The 17,513-nt window shown below is 36.0% G+C and overlaps 1 long non-coding RNA gene across 1 annotated transcript in view; it reads right to left on the reverse strand.

Moving 5' to 3' along the window:
• Positions 1 to 17,513, reverse strand: part of LOC134758668 (uncharacterized) — a 179,332-nt gene that overhangs the window by 20,031 nt on the left and 141,788 nt on the right. Inside the window, exon 3 of the long non-coding RNA XR_010134104.1 lies at positions 13,352 to 13,425. This is a non-coding gene — a long non-coding RNA (uncharacterized lncRNA). The remainder of the gene's footprint in view (positions 1 to 13,351; positions 13,426 to 17,513) is intronic.

Consider the following 17,513-nt stretch of genomic DNA (forward strand, 5'->3'; position numbering starts at 1 on the left):
TTAAAAATTTTTTTGTAGAGATGGGGTTTCACTGTGTTACTCAGGATGATTTCAAACTCCTGGGCTCAAGCAGTCTTCTCATCTCAGCCTCCTAAAGTGTTGGGATTGCAGACCTGAGCCACTGCACCTCCCAAATGATCTTTCTCATCAACCCCCGTGACTTATTTCAATAGTATTATTCTCATTGTCTGATTAAAATCTTTTGTTTTTATTTTTCCCTCTCTTTAATAACTTAAAACATTTTTCTGTTGACATAGCATGGATGCAGTATGAAGCAGAATACAAATTTGCATCATTTAAAAAATAATTCATGGGTCTTCTAAAGAATGTTGGGTCTTTGGGAAACTGCCTTGCACTATGTCCCCAGGCAGCTGGAGGAGAAGTGCCCTTCACTCTCCTTTGGCCTCGGTTGTCTTCAGAGGAAGCTTGAGGGTTCCCATGCTGCGGTGTTTCCTATAGTCCTGTGCATGTAGTGCTGTAGGCATTATGGTCTATCAGCTAACATAGAAGGACAGGGGAGTTTATTTCTTTAAGTTGCCATTCACCATCTCCTCAGAATAAACATGGTGGGCTCTGAAGAAGGAATTTTAACCAATGAGTCTGCAGCACTATGAATCCTTGTGAGTTAAGACAGACCTAAGACTGAGGAGTCCCAAAGTGGAATGTGGAGAGTTACTGAAAAACAAACAAAAAAAACCATCTGTCTACCTCACTCTTTTGATTAGCAGTTTCTGATGGAAAAGGTCATTTTATTTTTTTCTTCAACAGTGGGTATATTGTGGCCAAAGAGAGAGGTAGAAAGTTTTTGTTTTGTTTTTTTATACATTCTCACTGTGTAAATCAGGTTTGTCCACTTACCTTGCTACTAACTCCTAAACTCAGAGTCCTTATTTATTTTTATTCCCTTTTATATTTATATTTAATTTTATGAATTTATTTAAATTTGAATATTTTCTGTTGGAATAAGACAGTAAAACTATACCCGCTGTGGATATTGTGTGGGGGTAAAATTAATATTTAATGCAAAACAATATTGAGAGAACACTCTTGAATGTAAAAACACCACTTAAATGAAATTCAATTCCCATTCTCTTTCATTTGTAAGTATCTTTAAGTAAGACATTAGATTGTTTTCTTCTCTTAAATTTATTTATCTTAAAATTATTCTAATAAAAGTTCTTCAAGGGTTAGCCCTCTTTATATACTCTTGGTGATTTTATTTCTTTGTTATAAATACTCACTTTTAGACTACAAAATATGTAATAGTTTAAGAAGATAAGTGAAAATTGCCCATAATGCTCAGTAAGAAATAATACTATTTATGGTTTCTTTCATGCCATTTGTAATTTTGTGTATACTACATATGTACACATATGCTTTTACAAAAATATTTTCAACATCAATATACATAGTTATAGCACCATCTTAAATGACTACATATATTCCAGTATATAGATAGGCTTTGCTCCCAAATTTGTATTATTATAAATGTTTTGATAAATACATGTATATAACATATGCATGTATATATATTTATCACATTATTTATATAATAATGTAAATGTTCCAGAAAGCATAAATCATTATTTGACAAATAAGATATTTCATAGCTAAGATAATAAGAAAAGTTTGTGGGCTAAGCAAGCAACTGGATGTCTAGCAGTGCTAAATGTGTGTTTCAGTTGGGAATTAGCCTACCTTTTACAGTAGAGTTGGATAACCATGTCAGTATGCTTCATAGATTCTTTAACAGGATTACTTTTTTCTAATAACTGTAAAATATTAACTTATGCCATGCAAGCCATAGACTTTATTATTATTATTATTATTATTATACTTTAAGTTTTAGGGTACATGTGCACAACGTGCAGGTTTGTTACATATGTATACATGTGCCATGTTGGTGTGCTGCAGCCATTAACTCATCGTTTGGCATCATAGTCTTATGCTACTTACCTGTGAGCCCTTCAAAAAAAGGTAGCAAACATGTAATGTATTCTCATTATACATCTGCAAGAAAAATAGGACATAACAATCATAGTCCTTGATTTTCCTGCCTAAAGTTGACAGCTGATTATGTGAAAATTTAACTTCGGGCTTAGCATTCTTGATGTTTGCATCTAGAAGAGTAAGATTATGGTTGAGACATGCGCTATTTATAAGAAGCTTCTCAGAAACCTGACATTGGACCCCTCGTTCTATTCCCATCTTGTTTGCAATCAAATACATTTGCTTCAGGAGAAGTCTAGGCAAAATGCTAAGGAAGGTGAAGTTCTGGCCTTCTGCATTCTGAGCTTTTCCTAAGGCCCTTAGGAAAGGCCTTTGGGGTCATTGTATGGGATAACTAATAATAAACTTATCCCATACAATGACCCCAAACAATCATACTCTTGCCTCAGAAGCCAAGGCCTCCCCCAGCAACTCTGAGAGAATATGTGGCTGTTCAATCAATTAATCCATGAGAGTGTGCAGAGGGAAAAGTTCTAGGAGCTGTAGCTTATTTCCAAAGAAAGGTAAATTTTAATGGTGGTTTTCTAAAACAAACAAACAACAACAACAAAACACATCCAACCAGGAGGTAAAGGCCTTTTACATGGCCCACCAGAGTACAGAAGGCAATAGATTCAGCCCACTTGAGTTATGTCATACAGAAACCATCTCCTTCACCTAAGGCTTCTTGAAGATACATCTGTGGGCCTAGCTGCTTCTGACAGAACCAACATTTCGATTGAGTGTATCTGAGTGCTTTTGACTCTATTACAGGAGTATCAGCTGTGGGACTTCTTCAAGCATGATTCTAACCCCACTGCTTTAGTACGTCTTATTCTCTCCTTTCAGCTCTTTTTGGTGATTAGCACAATAACGAACATGTCATAAGCAGTGTAGAACATTGAGAGCTTTCTGGGATTCTTCTTTTCCCAGCCCCTTCTATTTTTAATTAAAACAACTCTGATTGTATGTGTTCAGGCTAAAAATGGTATTTCTAAGCCATCCTTGCAGCCATAGGTGGATATGTTACATCATTCCAGCCAATGAGATATAAGTAGGCACTTGCTGAGGACTTCTGAGAAAGTTTTACTTTCTAAAGAAAAGCATCATCCTTTTGTCTTTATTATTACCCTCCTCTTCCTTGAAGGTAAAGTGGCTATACTGGAACCATGACTGTGAAAGCTACATGCTAAAGGTAGAAATAGGAGCCTAGGTCTCTCATATTACTTTGGCACAAGCCCTGATCTATAAATCATATATATTTCTTATTGCTTGGAAAATACACATACACACACACACATGCACACACACTTGGTTAAGCCATTGGAGTTGTTTTTCTGTTTCATGAAGCCAAATGCAATTCTCTTGCTTAGAACACTTACCCAAGGCAATTGAGATGCATGATTCTCCAGACTCTGCACACTCAGGAAATACAAGGTAAAATTTCGTAGTTGCTTAATCAAGAAAATTTAGGAGGTAAGCCTCTTTCTAAATTAAACACATGCATTCCAAAAACAAGTTATTTTATTTTTTGCATTTTCTGTTTCAGTCTCCTTCAGCAGAGAAGATAACATTTAGCTAGCTTTGAAATCTCAAATATATAATTTGTACAACATCTGAAAATTGAAGTTACATTTGATGCTGCATGAAGAAGCATTAAATTATAAGCCAATCATGATTTGAAGTGGTGTGTGATTCTCTTAGAATATTTGATTTAAAAATAGATGCAGGTGTAATCAATAATGCATGTATATTCAATCAGGAATCTTGATTTTTACTCAGTTATTTAATTAAAATTTCAGAAATTAACACATTGTTAAGTTCTGCTATGCTAAGAAACTGGTTATTTCTCCATAGATACCTATTTTTAATGTCCCTAAAAATGTTCTCCTAAGAAGAGAAACGTTAAAAAAAGTTTACCCTTTTTAAATATCCATGTCTCTGTGCTATAGCAATGGAGTGACAGCAAAACTGAATGTTCTATTTGTTCTCTGCCTCTAGTGTTAGTCATGTTATTCAAGGGACAAGAAGCAAATATAACTAGAATGTAAAAGAGAAAAATACTCAGGCAAGAGAAAACTCAAGGGCACATAAAACCAATATTGGTAGAAAAGGCTTACACTCACTTTTCAGGCCAATTACCATATAGTTGATACTTACACAAAGTGAAGTGTGATGGATGGAAAATCTCTATTCTTTCCCATACTATAAATGCAGTCTATTTTGAGGAACTATTCCCTCCACATTCTATCCCTGCAATTTTGTTAAAAGAGGCCAATCACAATCCTCTGCCCTCTGGTCTCTGGCTTGTGTAAATGTGAAAACTGGGTCACTTGAAGTTTCCAGCTTCTATTTTTTAACTACAGCTCAAGGAAAACAGATCCATTATTTTCTTTCTTTCATAAGGTTGTGATTCTAGAGATGTTTGTGGTAAGGTCTAGGCCCCTAGGAATAGCCATCTTGAGAAAAGAACCACAGAAAGGACAACAGAAAAGAAAGAAAGATATGTTCAAACTGAAAAGGAATGGTTGGCTTTTCATGAATAATGATGATCTGAATTCACATTCCTGACCCCACCCCAACCCCTCCTTTCTTTGCCAGGACTTTGCTTTTTTTGCCAGGACATTTCAACACATAAAATAACCCCATTAAATGAACCTACAGGAAATCCCTTTGCTGCCAAGACTTGAGCTCCTGAGAAGTAAAAGAAAAAAAAAAAGGCTTTCATTATTTGTGAGGATAGCAGAACCTGGAGTGAAGACCAAAAATTATACTACTTCCCTAAAATCGGTTAGATAAAAGGGGAGCTGTGCCTTCCCACCTGTCAAGTCCTGGAGGAGGTTGCACAATATTCTTGGTGCCAGTGGCCCAGGAAAGAGTCTCCCCTAGTGGGCTACACAGATAGTCCGTGTGGTTGGAAGAAGATAGTTCTCCCCAAGAGCACTTAGAAAAGTCTAAAACACTAAGCAGTCTTCATCACGTGCATACACTCTTCATCACATGCATACACTCTTCATCACATGCATGCTTCAGTAAAAGGGGTCCCAATTTTTCAGCTGACTCTATACATTGTCTCATAAGGAAATGACTCCTATCTTCCAGTTGCTGCAGTTTTGCCAGTGTCTAAAATACCCCCACATCCTAGCCCTATGCTAGGATGTGGGGTTACCTTAGGCATTAGCCAACAGGTACTGGTCAGTGACCAGTTAGGAACCAGGCTACACAGCAGGAAGTGAGTGACTGATGAGTGAAGCTGAGCTCAGCTTCCTGTTAGATGAGTGGGGTCATTAGATTCTCACAGGAGCCCGAACTGTATTATGAACCACTTATGCAAGCTGTCTAGGTTGCGCACTCCTTATGAGAATATAATGATAAATATAATGTGCTTGAATCATCCTGAAACCATCCCTCCACCTCCGCACTGTCCGTGGAAAAATTGTCTTCCATAAAACTGGCTCCTGGTGCCAAAAAGTTTGGGTACCGCTGTCCTAGCATATGGGGCAGTAGAGATAACTTAAACTCATAAGAAGGCAAAGAGAAGCAGTGATCCATTTTGAAAAACACTCACTAAAAAGAGGGAAAGAGACTTAATTGAATAATAAGAACAGGAAGTTTCTATTAAGGTAAAATAAATGAAAAAGATAAAAGCTTGAACAAAAAATACAGCTTTTCAAGAGGGTGCAATTAAAGCACAAAAAGAGCTTTCTGGAACCAAGGAAACATTATATTTGAATTACAAAATTTAGTACAGCAATAGAAAAACAGAATACTTGCTTTAGTTGTCTGAAAAAATAATGGAATAACTATCTAACAGGCCAACAACAACAACAAAATGTGGAAATCACAAGGGAAAAGATCTAGAGTAGGGAAGAGAATTCTAATGCCTATAGGATCTTGGCATATAATAGAATTTTGTGGATTAGTTTAGTAATAAGACAATAGGAAGGGGTATAGACTGTGACTGAAATGGAGACCCAATACCCTACTTAAGAGATATTTAAGTTTTTTTTTTTTTAAGCACTCAACTGGCCAAAAGTATAATTGTCTCCTGGTAAAAATCTGTAAAGTATATCACATTTTAAGACAAGTAATATAGAAGATTAAAATAAGTACAGTTCACACACACACAGAGTATTGTGTTTATATATTTAGAACATATACTCATTATTTATAAAAATATTCATATATGTTTATATGTACTTAAAAGCATACATTTGAAACTATATTCCATATTGTCTAACCAAATCCAATAAACTGGAAATTAACAAACAAAAGTACTAAAAAAAAAATTGAACAGCTTGAAAACACCCAGCCTAAGTTGAACCATATGAAACTGCAGATATTTGACATTTTAATCTATGTAAAGAGTAATTCATATGGATCAACCTGATAAAACCCTTCATCAAGAAGGTAGGACATTCCCTTGTTTGACTTCAGTTGGGAACATATATGTTGGGTGGCCCAAATTTTACCTTGAAAGTACTCTGTTTTTTAGGGTTGTAAATAAATATTAGTGAGTAAGCTCATACACACAGTCAAACCTCCTTATTTGTGGATTTTGTGGATTTTGGATATATATAGAGAGAGGGTGTAATGTTTATATCTTAATTAAATCAAGTTTATTTGTGTTCAAATCTTCTATGTAAATCACATTACTAACAGAACATTTTTTAAAACTACCACTATGATGATAAATTTATCTATTTTCTTATTTAATTTTGTCAATTTGTTCCTTATATAATTTGAAGGTATGTTATTAGGTCCATACAAAACAGGTTTGTTTTATCTTCCTGGTGAGATGACTCACAATTATACTAAAAGCGGTCTCTATCTCTCTTGCCTAATGTTTACTTCGCTTATTCTGAGGCACATAAAACCAAAGGCATGATCTATGAAAAGAAGAATTGAAAATCTATACCTCATTAAATTTAAAAATTTCTGCTCTATGAAATACACTGTCCAGAGAATAAAAAGACAAACCACAGACTGGGAGAAAATATTTACAAAAGTTATAACTGATATGAACTGTTATCCGAAATATATCAAGAACACTTAAAACTCAGAAATAAGAAAACAAAAAACTTGAGTAAAAAATGGGCCAAATACCTTTGGTAAGGGTAACAGACGGAAAGCCTGAGTGTTTACCAGGGCCTTTTATTCTGGGTAGATGCTGATTTTCAATATTTTTCCCAAATAATAAGCTGCTATAAACTTTGCTCCACTTCTCAGCTTCTCAGCCATTGCTCTAGAATTGGCAAATGTCTCAAAATCTGACATTTCTGGGACATCCTTTCTCTATGAGATTTTATACTCTCCAGTCCTTGACACCTTTGTAACTATCTGATTTCATCAAATAGGATATTTTAAAAGATTGTAGTTTTTAGAGTAATTTTAGATTCACAGAAAAATTAAGCAGGGAGTACAGACATTTCTCACATAGCCCCTAAACCCTCACATATATAGCCTCTCCCATTATGAACATCCCCCACTAGAGTGGCATATTTGTTACCATTGTGAACCTACATGGCACAGTATTATCATCCAAAGTTCGTAGTTTACATTAGGGTTTATCCTTCGTGTTATTCATTCTATGGGTTTGGACCATGTAAAATGACATGTATCCACTATTATGATTATCATACCAAATATTTTCACTGCTCTAAAATGCTCTGTGTACCACCTCGCTCTTTCTCACCCTCAGCCACTACTTTCTCAGTAGTTCTGCCTTTTCCAGAATGTCATATGATTTAAATCATACAGATGTAGCCTTTTCATATTGACTTCTTTTCACTCAGTAATAACATTTAAGTTTTCTCCATATCTTCTCATGGCTTGATAACTGATTTGCTTTTAGCTCTGAATAATATTCCATTGTCTATATTTACCGCACTTTATTTACACATTCACCCACTGAAGGACATCTTTGTTGCTTCCAAATTTTGGCAATATGAAGAAAGCTGCTATAAACATCCATGTGCATATTACTGTGTGGACATAAATTTTCAACCCCTTTGAGTAAATACTAAGGCTCATGATTGCCAGATCATATAATAAGAATATATTTAGTTTTGTAAGAAACTGCCAAACTGTGTACTAAAGTGGCTGCATCATTTTTGCATTTCCACCAGGAATAAATGAGAGTTCTTATTGCTCCACATCTTCATCAGCATTTGGTGGTGTCAGTGTTCTGGATTTAGCCATCCTAATCGGTGTGTAGTGGTTTCTTATTGTTGTTTCAATTTCCATTTCCCTGGTGATGTAAGATGCAAAACATTTATTCATGTGCTTATTTGCCATCTATGTGCTTCTTTGGTAAGGTGTCTGTTACCCTTACTGAAGGTATTTGGCCCATTTTTTATGCAAGTTTTTTGTTTTCTTATTTCTGAGTTTTAAGTGTTCTTGATATATTTTGGATAACAGTTCATATCAGTTATAATTTTTGTAAATATTTTCTCCCAGTCTGTGGTTTGTCTTTTTATTCTCTGGACAGTGTATTTCACAGAGCAGAAATTTTTAAATTTAATGAGGTATAGATTATCAATTCTTCTTTTCATAGATCATGCCTTTGGTTTTATATCTCAAAAGTCATTGTCAAACCCAACGTCACATATATATTCTCCTATGCTATCTTCTAGGAGGCTTATAAGTTTGTGTTTTATGTTTAGGTCTGTCATCCATTTTGAGTTAATTTTTGTGAAGAGCATAAAAACATAGATTTATGTTTTTGCATGTCGATGCCCAGTTGTTCCAGCACCATTGTTGAAAAAATCTATCCTTATTCTATTGTATTATTCCCTTTGCTCCTTTATTGGAGATTGATTAGCTATGTTTAGTGGCTTTCTATTCCATTGATCTCTGTCTGTTTTCTTCATGTATACCACACTGTGTTGATTACTGCAGCTTTTTAGAAAGACTTGAAGTTGAGTAGTGTCAGTCCTCCAGCTTTGGTCTTCTCTTCTCTTTCAATATTGTGCTGGCTAATCTGGGTCTTCTACCTCTCCATATAAACTTTAGGATTAGATTTTTTATATCTCCAAAAGTATTTGCTAAAGTTTTGATTGGAATTTCACTGAATCTACCATTCAGATCAAGTTGGAAAGAACTGAAATCTTGAAAGTATTGAATCTTCGTATCCATGATTGTGGAATATTTCTTCATTTATTTAGTTTTTTTAAATTTCTTTTAACAGAGTTTTGTAGTTTTCCTTATATAAATCTTGTACATATTTTGTTAGATTTTTACCTAAGTATCTCATTTTTGTGGGTGCTAATGTAAATGGTATTGTATTTTTAATTTCAAATTCCACTTGTTCATGATAGACTGGATTAAGAAAATGTGGCACATACACACCATGGAATACTATGCAGCCATAAAAAATGATGAGTTCATGTCCTTTGTAGGGACATGGATGAAGCTGGAAACGATCAGTCTCAGCAAACTATCACAAGGACAAAAAACCAAACACCGCATGTTCTCACTCATAGGTGGGAATTGAACAGTGAGAACACATGGACACAGGAGGGGGAACATCACACTCTGGGGACTGTTGTGGGGTAGGGGGAGGGGGGAGGGATAGCATTAGGAGATATACCTAATGTTAAATAATGAGTTAATGGGTGCGGCACACCAACATGGCACATGTATACGTATGTAACTAACTTGCATGTTGTGTACACGTATCCTAAAACTTAAAGTATAATAAAAAAAAATTCCACTTGTTCATTACTGTTATATAGAAAAGAGGTTGACTTTTGTATATTAGCCTTGTATCTATCCTGCATCCTTGCTATAATCATTTATTAGTTCCAGTAAGTTTTTTGTTGTTGTTGTTGATTCTTTTGAATTTCTACATAGACAATCATCAAATAGGTTTTAAAAAAATTGGGCCAGGTGCAGTGGCTTACACCTGTATAGGAATATTTAAAACAATAGGTCAGGCTGGGCACCGTGGCTCATGACTGTAATCCCAGCACTTTGGGAGGCCAAGGCAGGTGGATCCCCTGAGGTCAGGAGTTCAAGACTAGCCTGGTCAACATGGTGAAACCCCGTCTCTACTAAAAATACAAAAAAATTAGCTGGGCATGGTGGCAGGCACCTGTAATCCCAGCTACTGGGGAGGCTGAGGCAGGAGAATCACTTGAACCTGGGAAGCAGAGGTTGCAATGAACCGAGATCATGCCATTGCACCTCCAGCCTGGGTGACAAGAGCAAAACTCCATCTCAAAAAAAAAAAAAATTATTTTTTAACCTCCAGTTCTCAGTGGGAGATTTTCTCTGATATGAACCAATGACCAGAGCTGGGAATAGAAAGCCATTTTCAAGATATATTTGCCTAATTAATTTGTAGCATGAATTAAAGAAGATAATGGACATAAAATTCTCAGTGTAAACTTGGCTATGATACTCACTAAATAGCTGGTATCTTTTTCAAAATTATTCTTTTAGAACTTTGATTAAGATGAAAAGGAGAATAGCTGCATACCAGGGAAGGGAATTCAATGGAGAGTTTTTGAGAGTCAAGGATACATGAATAATTGTATGTCCTCAAGATAAAACAACTTTATAGAAGGATAAAATGAAGTTACAAAGAGATATGTAGGAAATGTATGAAAGTTCTGAATCACAGAGATGAAATTTTAAAAATATATGTAACACCTGTTATATCTTAGAGTTCTGTCAATGGAAACTCAGACTGCCCATAAATAACTTTTATATCTGGAGAAAACTGGCTGATTATTATCTCTGAAGGGGTCAGGAAGAGTTATGATCTTGAGTAAAAATGAAAAAGTATAGTTTTAGAAAGAACTATGCATACTTCTTATACTGAAATAGGTAGGAGAAGTGCTTAACCTAAATAAATAAATAATAAATAGCTGAATTCCAGTTAATTTCTTGGACAATAACTTGATTGAACAAATAGTATAATCTTTACTCATTTACTTGCCAAAAAAAGGGACACAAGGAAATAGAGTACAGTGTTTAGAAGCTTAACCTTTAGAAATACCAAGACCTGAGATTGAAACACAGGCAAATTTCTTACTTTTTCTATATCTCATTTTTTTCATTATTAGGTAGGAAAAAAAGTAGTATTCTTTACAAAAAAGAGGAGTATTCTTTACAGTGTACATTCTAGAATTACTCTGAGAATTTCTCTGAGAATTTCTCTGTGCCCTAGGATTTAATTTCCTGAACCATCCTACTTCAGTTTCTTTTTCTAATTCATTCCACAGCTTGTCCTCTCTCATTGAAATTATACTCTCATATCCCTTAGGTCTTTTCTGGTTTTCTCACTGTTTCAGGGCTAGAGTGTTCATGGAATCCACTGGGAAATATCCATTCTTGTCATGTCTCCTCAAACTTGATTCCAAGGACACTTCTGTCTTTGAGTTTCTTTTGTGGGTGTTCTCACCCCAACCCAGTTTGGCCTGAGTATCTGTGTGGGTCACATATAACCAATATTCCTTTATTTATCTATCTTTGTCAGTTTTATCTTTTAAAATGTTTTGTCTATATCATATTTCTAGACTAATAATTCATGTATTAATAGAAGACAACTAATTCATAATCAGTATTTGTAATTACCATGAGACAAATAGCATAAAAGCATTCAAGTGGTGTAATCCTAATCAAAAGAAAGGAAACAAGGGGCTTGGTTTAAACTAGTAAGGCTCATAATATGGGTAGATAACTTATTTTCCTTAAGTTTGGAGCTCTCCGTGGTAAAATACAGTCTTTATACTTGGAATTATTGGAATAGATGACCATAAAAAAAAACTCTCACAAGTCTAAAAAGTGGGTATTTAATACTTATGATAACAATACCAAAAGAAAAAAAAATACAGATAGCACTATGATTTTATTGTTTGATCCTTGCCTTTCAGAAAGGCTTATAATATACTTGAAGTGACTAGATCTACAGAAAGATACATATTACATTGCTATAAAAACTTTTATGTCAAAAAGAGTATAAGACAAGTGTATTTAGAAAAACTATCCAGCAGGGGATCATGTAGCAGGTGAGGTGAGTATTGAAAGTGAGCTGAAATTAGGATAAGCAAAAACAGAGGGAAAATACAGTTATTTAAGAAGAAAAAGTGATGCCAGAAATAAATGAGCAAAACAAAGATTAGGATCTGACTAGGGGTCATTTTAAGACTGAGTTGCGCAAATATATTTGACCAGTGGATTTGCCACATAGAAATCACTCATTTATTATTTGCCAGATGAACATGGAATGAATAAAATGCATTTCATTAGACTATCTGTTACTCCTCCTTACTGAAAGTTATTTATTAATTTTTTTATTGTTGCTATTGTTGGTTGCTCCCCTTCAAGTACTTGACTTCATGACTCACTGGCTTCTTTTCAATCCTTTTCTCATCTCTTTTTTTCTATTAAATCACTAGGTGAGCTCCTACAGACTCCTGGCTTTAGATACCATCTTTAGGCTGATGATTTCCAAATATTATTTACAATCTGACCTCTTTGTCTCTGTGTGTGTGTGTGTGTGTGTGTTTGTGTGTGTGTGTTTACTACCTCCTTAGCATCTCCACTTGGATATCTGATATAGACTTTAAATTTGACATGTTCAAAAGAGAACTCTTGATTTTCATTTATCATTCCCACGAAAATTTTTTTCTCCCCCAGTCTTCTCCATTAGTAGAGAGTACTGCCATTCATCCAGCTGACAAATCCAAAAACCAAGGGGTTGTATTCAATACCTAATTCCCTTAAACTCCACAATCAATTTATTAGTGAATTCTGTTGACTCAATTTTCAACATGTATATAGAATCTGATAGTTTCTCACCATTTCCAACACTATTTTTCTATCTTCTCTAGACTAGAAGATTGCAGTAAACTTCCTAAATAGTCTCTCTGTTTCTATTCGTATATGCTTCAGTCTCTATTTCTTGTTTTACACATTATAGCCACAGTGATCCTTTTGCAATTAGAAGCAGATCAGTTCACTTCTGTAGCTCAAAACTTTTAACGGTTTTCCATCTACTTAGGATAAAACTCAAACTCATTTTCTTGGCCTTAACCAAACAAAAGCCTGGCATGATCTGGCTCCTCTCCACCTGACAACTTTCCCCTTGCTTACTCAGTTCAGGTTCACTGGCCCTATCATGTTTTACTAACACACCACAAGTTGTTTACACACCTCTCATCTGCATCTTTAAATAGCATGCTCCTTTCACATGCTGGTCAAATCACTCCCTATTCAGGTATGCCTTTCCAAAGCAAATGATCCGAAACAGGACCCCTTATTGTTATGCATGTTCTCTACCTTCTTGCTGTGTTTATTTTTTGAACTATTATATAAACTTGTATTATCTCTTTTTATTTCATTTACTTATTACCTGTGTATCAAACCCTCATGGAGACTCTATCAAGGTAGGTGCTTCTGCTTTGTTCTCAACTGTGTTCCCAGCATCTAGAACAGAACAATGTAAGTGTTTAGTAGATACATGTTCAGTACATGAATAAGACTAAATATTGCTTATTTTCTTGTATATTATCTCCTTTGGTAACTTGGGTAAGAGACCTTTATCTGTAAAGCAATAAAGTAGGGTTAGTATAATCATTGAAATTGTATGCCCTAGAGTCCAACTGCTTGGATTTAAACAAATCCAAGCTCCTTCAGATGTGATCTTACATTATCTTGAATACTTGCTTAAGTTTCCTATGCCTTAGTTTTATTTCAATGTAAAAAAAAGGACTAATAATGATGCCTGTATACAGAGTTGTAAGAACTAAATGAGGAACACATCCAAAGCATTTAGAACAGTGTCTGACATGCAGAAGCATTAAGTAGATGCTAGATTTCATTTCCCCTTAATTTGTTTTATTCTAATTTGACTTCCTCAAAGGTGTGGTTACAGATATTCAGTATTTTTTTTTCAGATAGGGGACTCACTCTGTTGTCCAGACTGGAGTACAGTGGCACCACCACAGCTCACTGCAGCCTCAACATCCCCGGGCTCAAGCGATCCAACTGCCTCATCCTCCCAAGTAGCTGGGACTACAGGCACACAACAGTACACCTGATTAATTTTTATTTTTAGTTTTTGTAGAGATGGGGTCTTCCTACATTGCCCAGACTGTTCTTGAACTCCTGGGCTCAAGCAATCCTTGCATCTCGGCTTCCCAAAGTGCTGGGACTACAGGTGTGAGCCACCATGCCTGGCCCATCATGCATATTAAAATCCCTCGTTGAAAGGGAAGAGCACGTTTTTTTCTCTTTTTCTCTGACTTTTTCTCTGGCTGGGCCACTACTAAGCAATTATCACTGAAGTTATAACTCCTGCTCTTCCTATCAGGACTTTCAGTGGATCCCTTGATTTGATACTTTATCCTTTTATTCACTTGGTTATGATATAAGTACATTAGAAGAATCTGGCTTCCTTTTTGCTAAATCCTGTTCTTCAGTTCATCTTATTATTTGGCCTTCATGAAGGTAATTTAATTCATAAGACAGTTTGACAGGGCCAATACACATTCTTTTATCACATCCAACAGATTCAGATAATTGAATGCATTAAGCAAGGCTTTATCCTTAGAGTCAACATTAATCCAATCCTCATACAGAAACTTTGTGATAGCAAAAACTTGCAAATCAGGTTAATTAAATTAGTAAAGTTTTAGAACCACAGCACTTTCTGTAGCAATTCAATCTACTAAAAATATTAAAAATTACTGGTTAACGGCTGGGCACGGTGGCTCACGCCTGTAATCCCAGCACTTTGGGAGGCCTAGGCAGGCAGATCACGAGGTCAGGAGATCAAGACCATCCTGGCTAATACCATGAAACCCCATCTCTACTAAAACTACAAAAAAATTAGCCGGGCGTGGTGGTGGGCGCCTGTAGTCCCAGCTGCTCGGGAGGCTGAGGCAGGAGAATGGCGTGAACCCGGAAGGCAGAGCTTGCCGTGAGCCAAGATTGCACCACTGCACTCCAGCCTGGGCGACAGATCGAGACTCCATCTCAAAAAAAAAAAAAAAAAAAAAAAATTACTGGTTAACACATAGGACAATTTGAATAATTCATTAAGCATTGTGAAGGAAATGAAGATAAATAGGTTTATGAAATTTTTCTTCGAATACTTAACCTCTAGAAGGGAAAATATATAACTACATTTACAATAAAAGATAGAAAAAAATAGATACTTAAAGGAAATGTCTACAAAGTACTATAGGAGGTGAGCTGAAGCAACAATTATTTCTGAATGATTGCATTATGGGAAATTTCATTGATAGGTAATGTTTAAGGAGGTCCTTGAAGGAAAAATTATTTTGAGACATGAGAACATGATCTGGGAGAAGGAATAACATTCCAATATGGAGAAGCATCATAAGCAAACCCATCAAGGCTGAAAATTTTGGTACGTATGTGAGGCAAAGGAAGAAGTTATTTGGACTGTAGCCTTTAAATGGATTCCTAAATAAATTTGGAAAAGTATGTTGGCATATATTATAGCATATTAGGAGGAAAGTTTGGGTTTCATAGTCAAAAGAAAATGACTGCAGTTGAGGAAAATTGGTCAAGAATAATACGTAAGGTGCTTGTATGTGGGAAAGACAGGAGGCAGAGTGACCAGAGAAGGGAGTATTCCTATCCCTAAGACAAAAGAGTTTGAACTAGGATTTAAGCAGTGACGATAGAAAACAAAGGAAACAGAAGTAAAATCAGTGAGTGTTAGAAACTGCTAACTTCTGTAGGGTGGGCTAAAGGAAAAGATGCAGTGATCCTGAGGGCTTAAGGCTGGGAAATGGAGTGTTGGCAAGGACACTTAAAGAGGGGCCATTTGGACAGGCGAGTGAACAGTTGTTTTTTTACAGGCTGGATTTGGGCATCAAGCATTCATCTAGACATACTTAATTGGTAGTAAGCTTTTGAGTCTGGTAACATAAAGCAATGGTTAAAGCTGAAGGGTCTTGAAGTCTGTAGGCAGTAAGAGCTGAATTAAGGATGAAAGTGATTCTCAAGGGAATGTGGAGAAGAAAAGCTAGAGACAATCCACAAGAAGCAACCACATATATGAAGCAATGGAGGAAGAGAAGACAGAGAAAGTAGTCAGATTATTTAGAGACAGAGAACACAGCCATTAGTTTTGTAAGTAACAATCATCTGATTTCTACCTATGAGACATGTAGGAATCCTGTACCAATGGGGATTGGTGTGTGGAGCCGGAATGAACAATTCAAAACAAATCCTAGGAGGCCAATCTAGTTAGTCTTCTATCCAATCTGATGGGGTGAAACAGAAAATTATAATAGAAGGTAAGAGAAAACTGAAACCAATGACATCCAGTGAATACAGGAGGGCTCAGAGCCAGGTGATTAGTCTAGAAGCAGAGGTTTGTTTTAAAGGGAGTTTTACCATGAGCTTGGGCAAAAGGAAAATCCTTAAGTACATAGTCCTGATCTGGATGGTGGTGAATAATCTGATTATAGATAGAGAATACCACCATTTTAATCACATTTTTTTCCACTTGTGACCTCAGCTTCAGCCCAGGGTTTGTCTAAGGCCAAGTACATGGCTGGGAAATCAGGAGATGTGATGAAGTGGTCCAATAAAAAAACATCTGAATGAGGGTACAAACACTTTCTGAAGAACATCCCAAACTGCATTAACTGCAGGAGTTCATATGGAAACAAGTATGCTTGGAAAATTATTGGCCCGAGGGAAGACTTTCTGCAAGACTGAGGAGCCTTCTGGGAAAGAACTCACCCCAAGTGAAGAAGCAGCCTATAAATAGATGCTATACACTTTAGTGGTTGAAGGCAAGTCGTGATTCAAAGCACAAAATCATAAATAAAAGAGTGATTTTACAAAAATCTCTTAAAATAGTCAAGCTCAATAAATACTTTAAAGGACTATGCCCAAAGTGAAGGAAGGAATTGCCTTCCACCTCTTAGATACATAACGTGGGCAGCATGACAGCTCTAGCACATCAGAGCTGGTGCCCTGTAGGGGTGATACTGGGTCAGAGGAGAAGTTGTGGAGCACTGTGGGCCAGTGGCAGTAATTGCAGTTCCTATAGGAGCAGCAAGGGCTCAGTGGAAGTGGGTTTATTTGTGAATACATGTGCAGCACTTGTACAATATTCAATACTAAAAGCTGCCCTCCCCCAATCCCAAATTCTAATGTGTATATGTGTATGTGCATGCTCACACACTTGTGCTCTCATGGGTTTATTACATAATCATTTCAAAAATAGATACAGATGCAGCTTCATGTAGTAGAATCGATACATCAGTGAAATTTGAATTATTTCCATTAATGCGCCGGGTTTGCCACACAGATTGGTAAATTACATGTACAATTAAATAAATGTTCTCAGATTTTCCAATAACTCCTGATACACAGTGGAACTAGGTTATGAATGATGATAACTGCCTTTTAAAAAATATATGAACTATAGCTGCAGCTGCTGTAAGGATTCTGGAGGGGTTTGCAGCTACCCACTCATTTCCTAAACTAACTATTTGGCTAAAGTTTCAAATTCAGAGAGTTTGCTC

The sequence above is a fragment of the Gorilla gorilla genome, chromosome 5 (assembly GCF_029281585.2).
Source record: "Gorilla gorilla gorilla isolate KB3781 chromosome 5, NHGRI_mGorGor1-v2.1_pri, whole genome shotgun sequence".
NCBI lineage: Eukaryota > Metazoa > Chordata > Mammalia > Primates > Hominidae > Gorilla > Gorilla gorilla.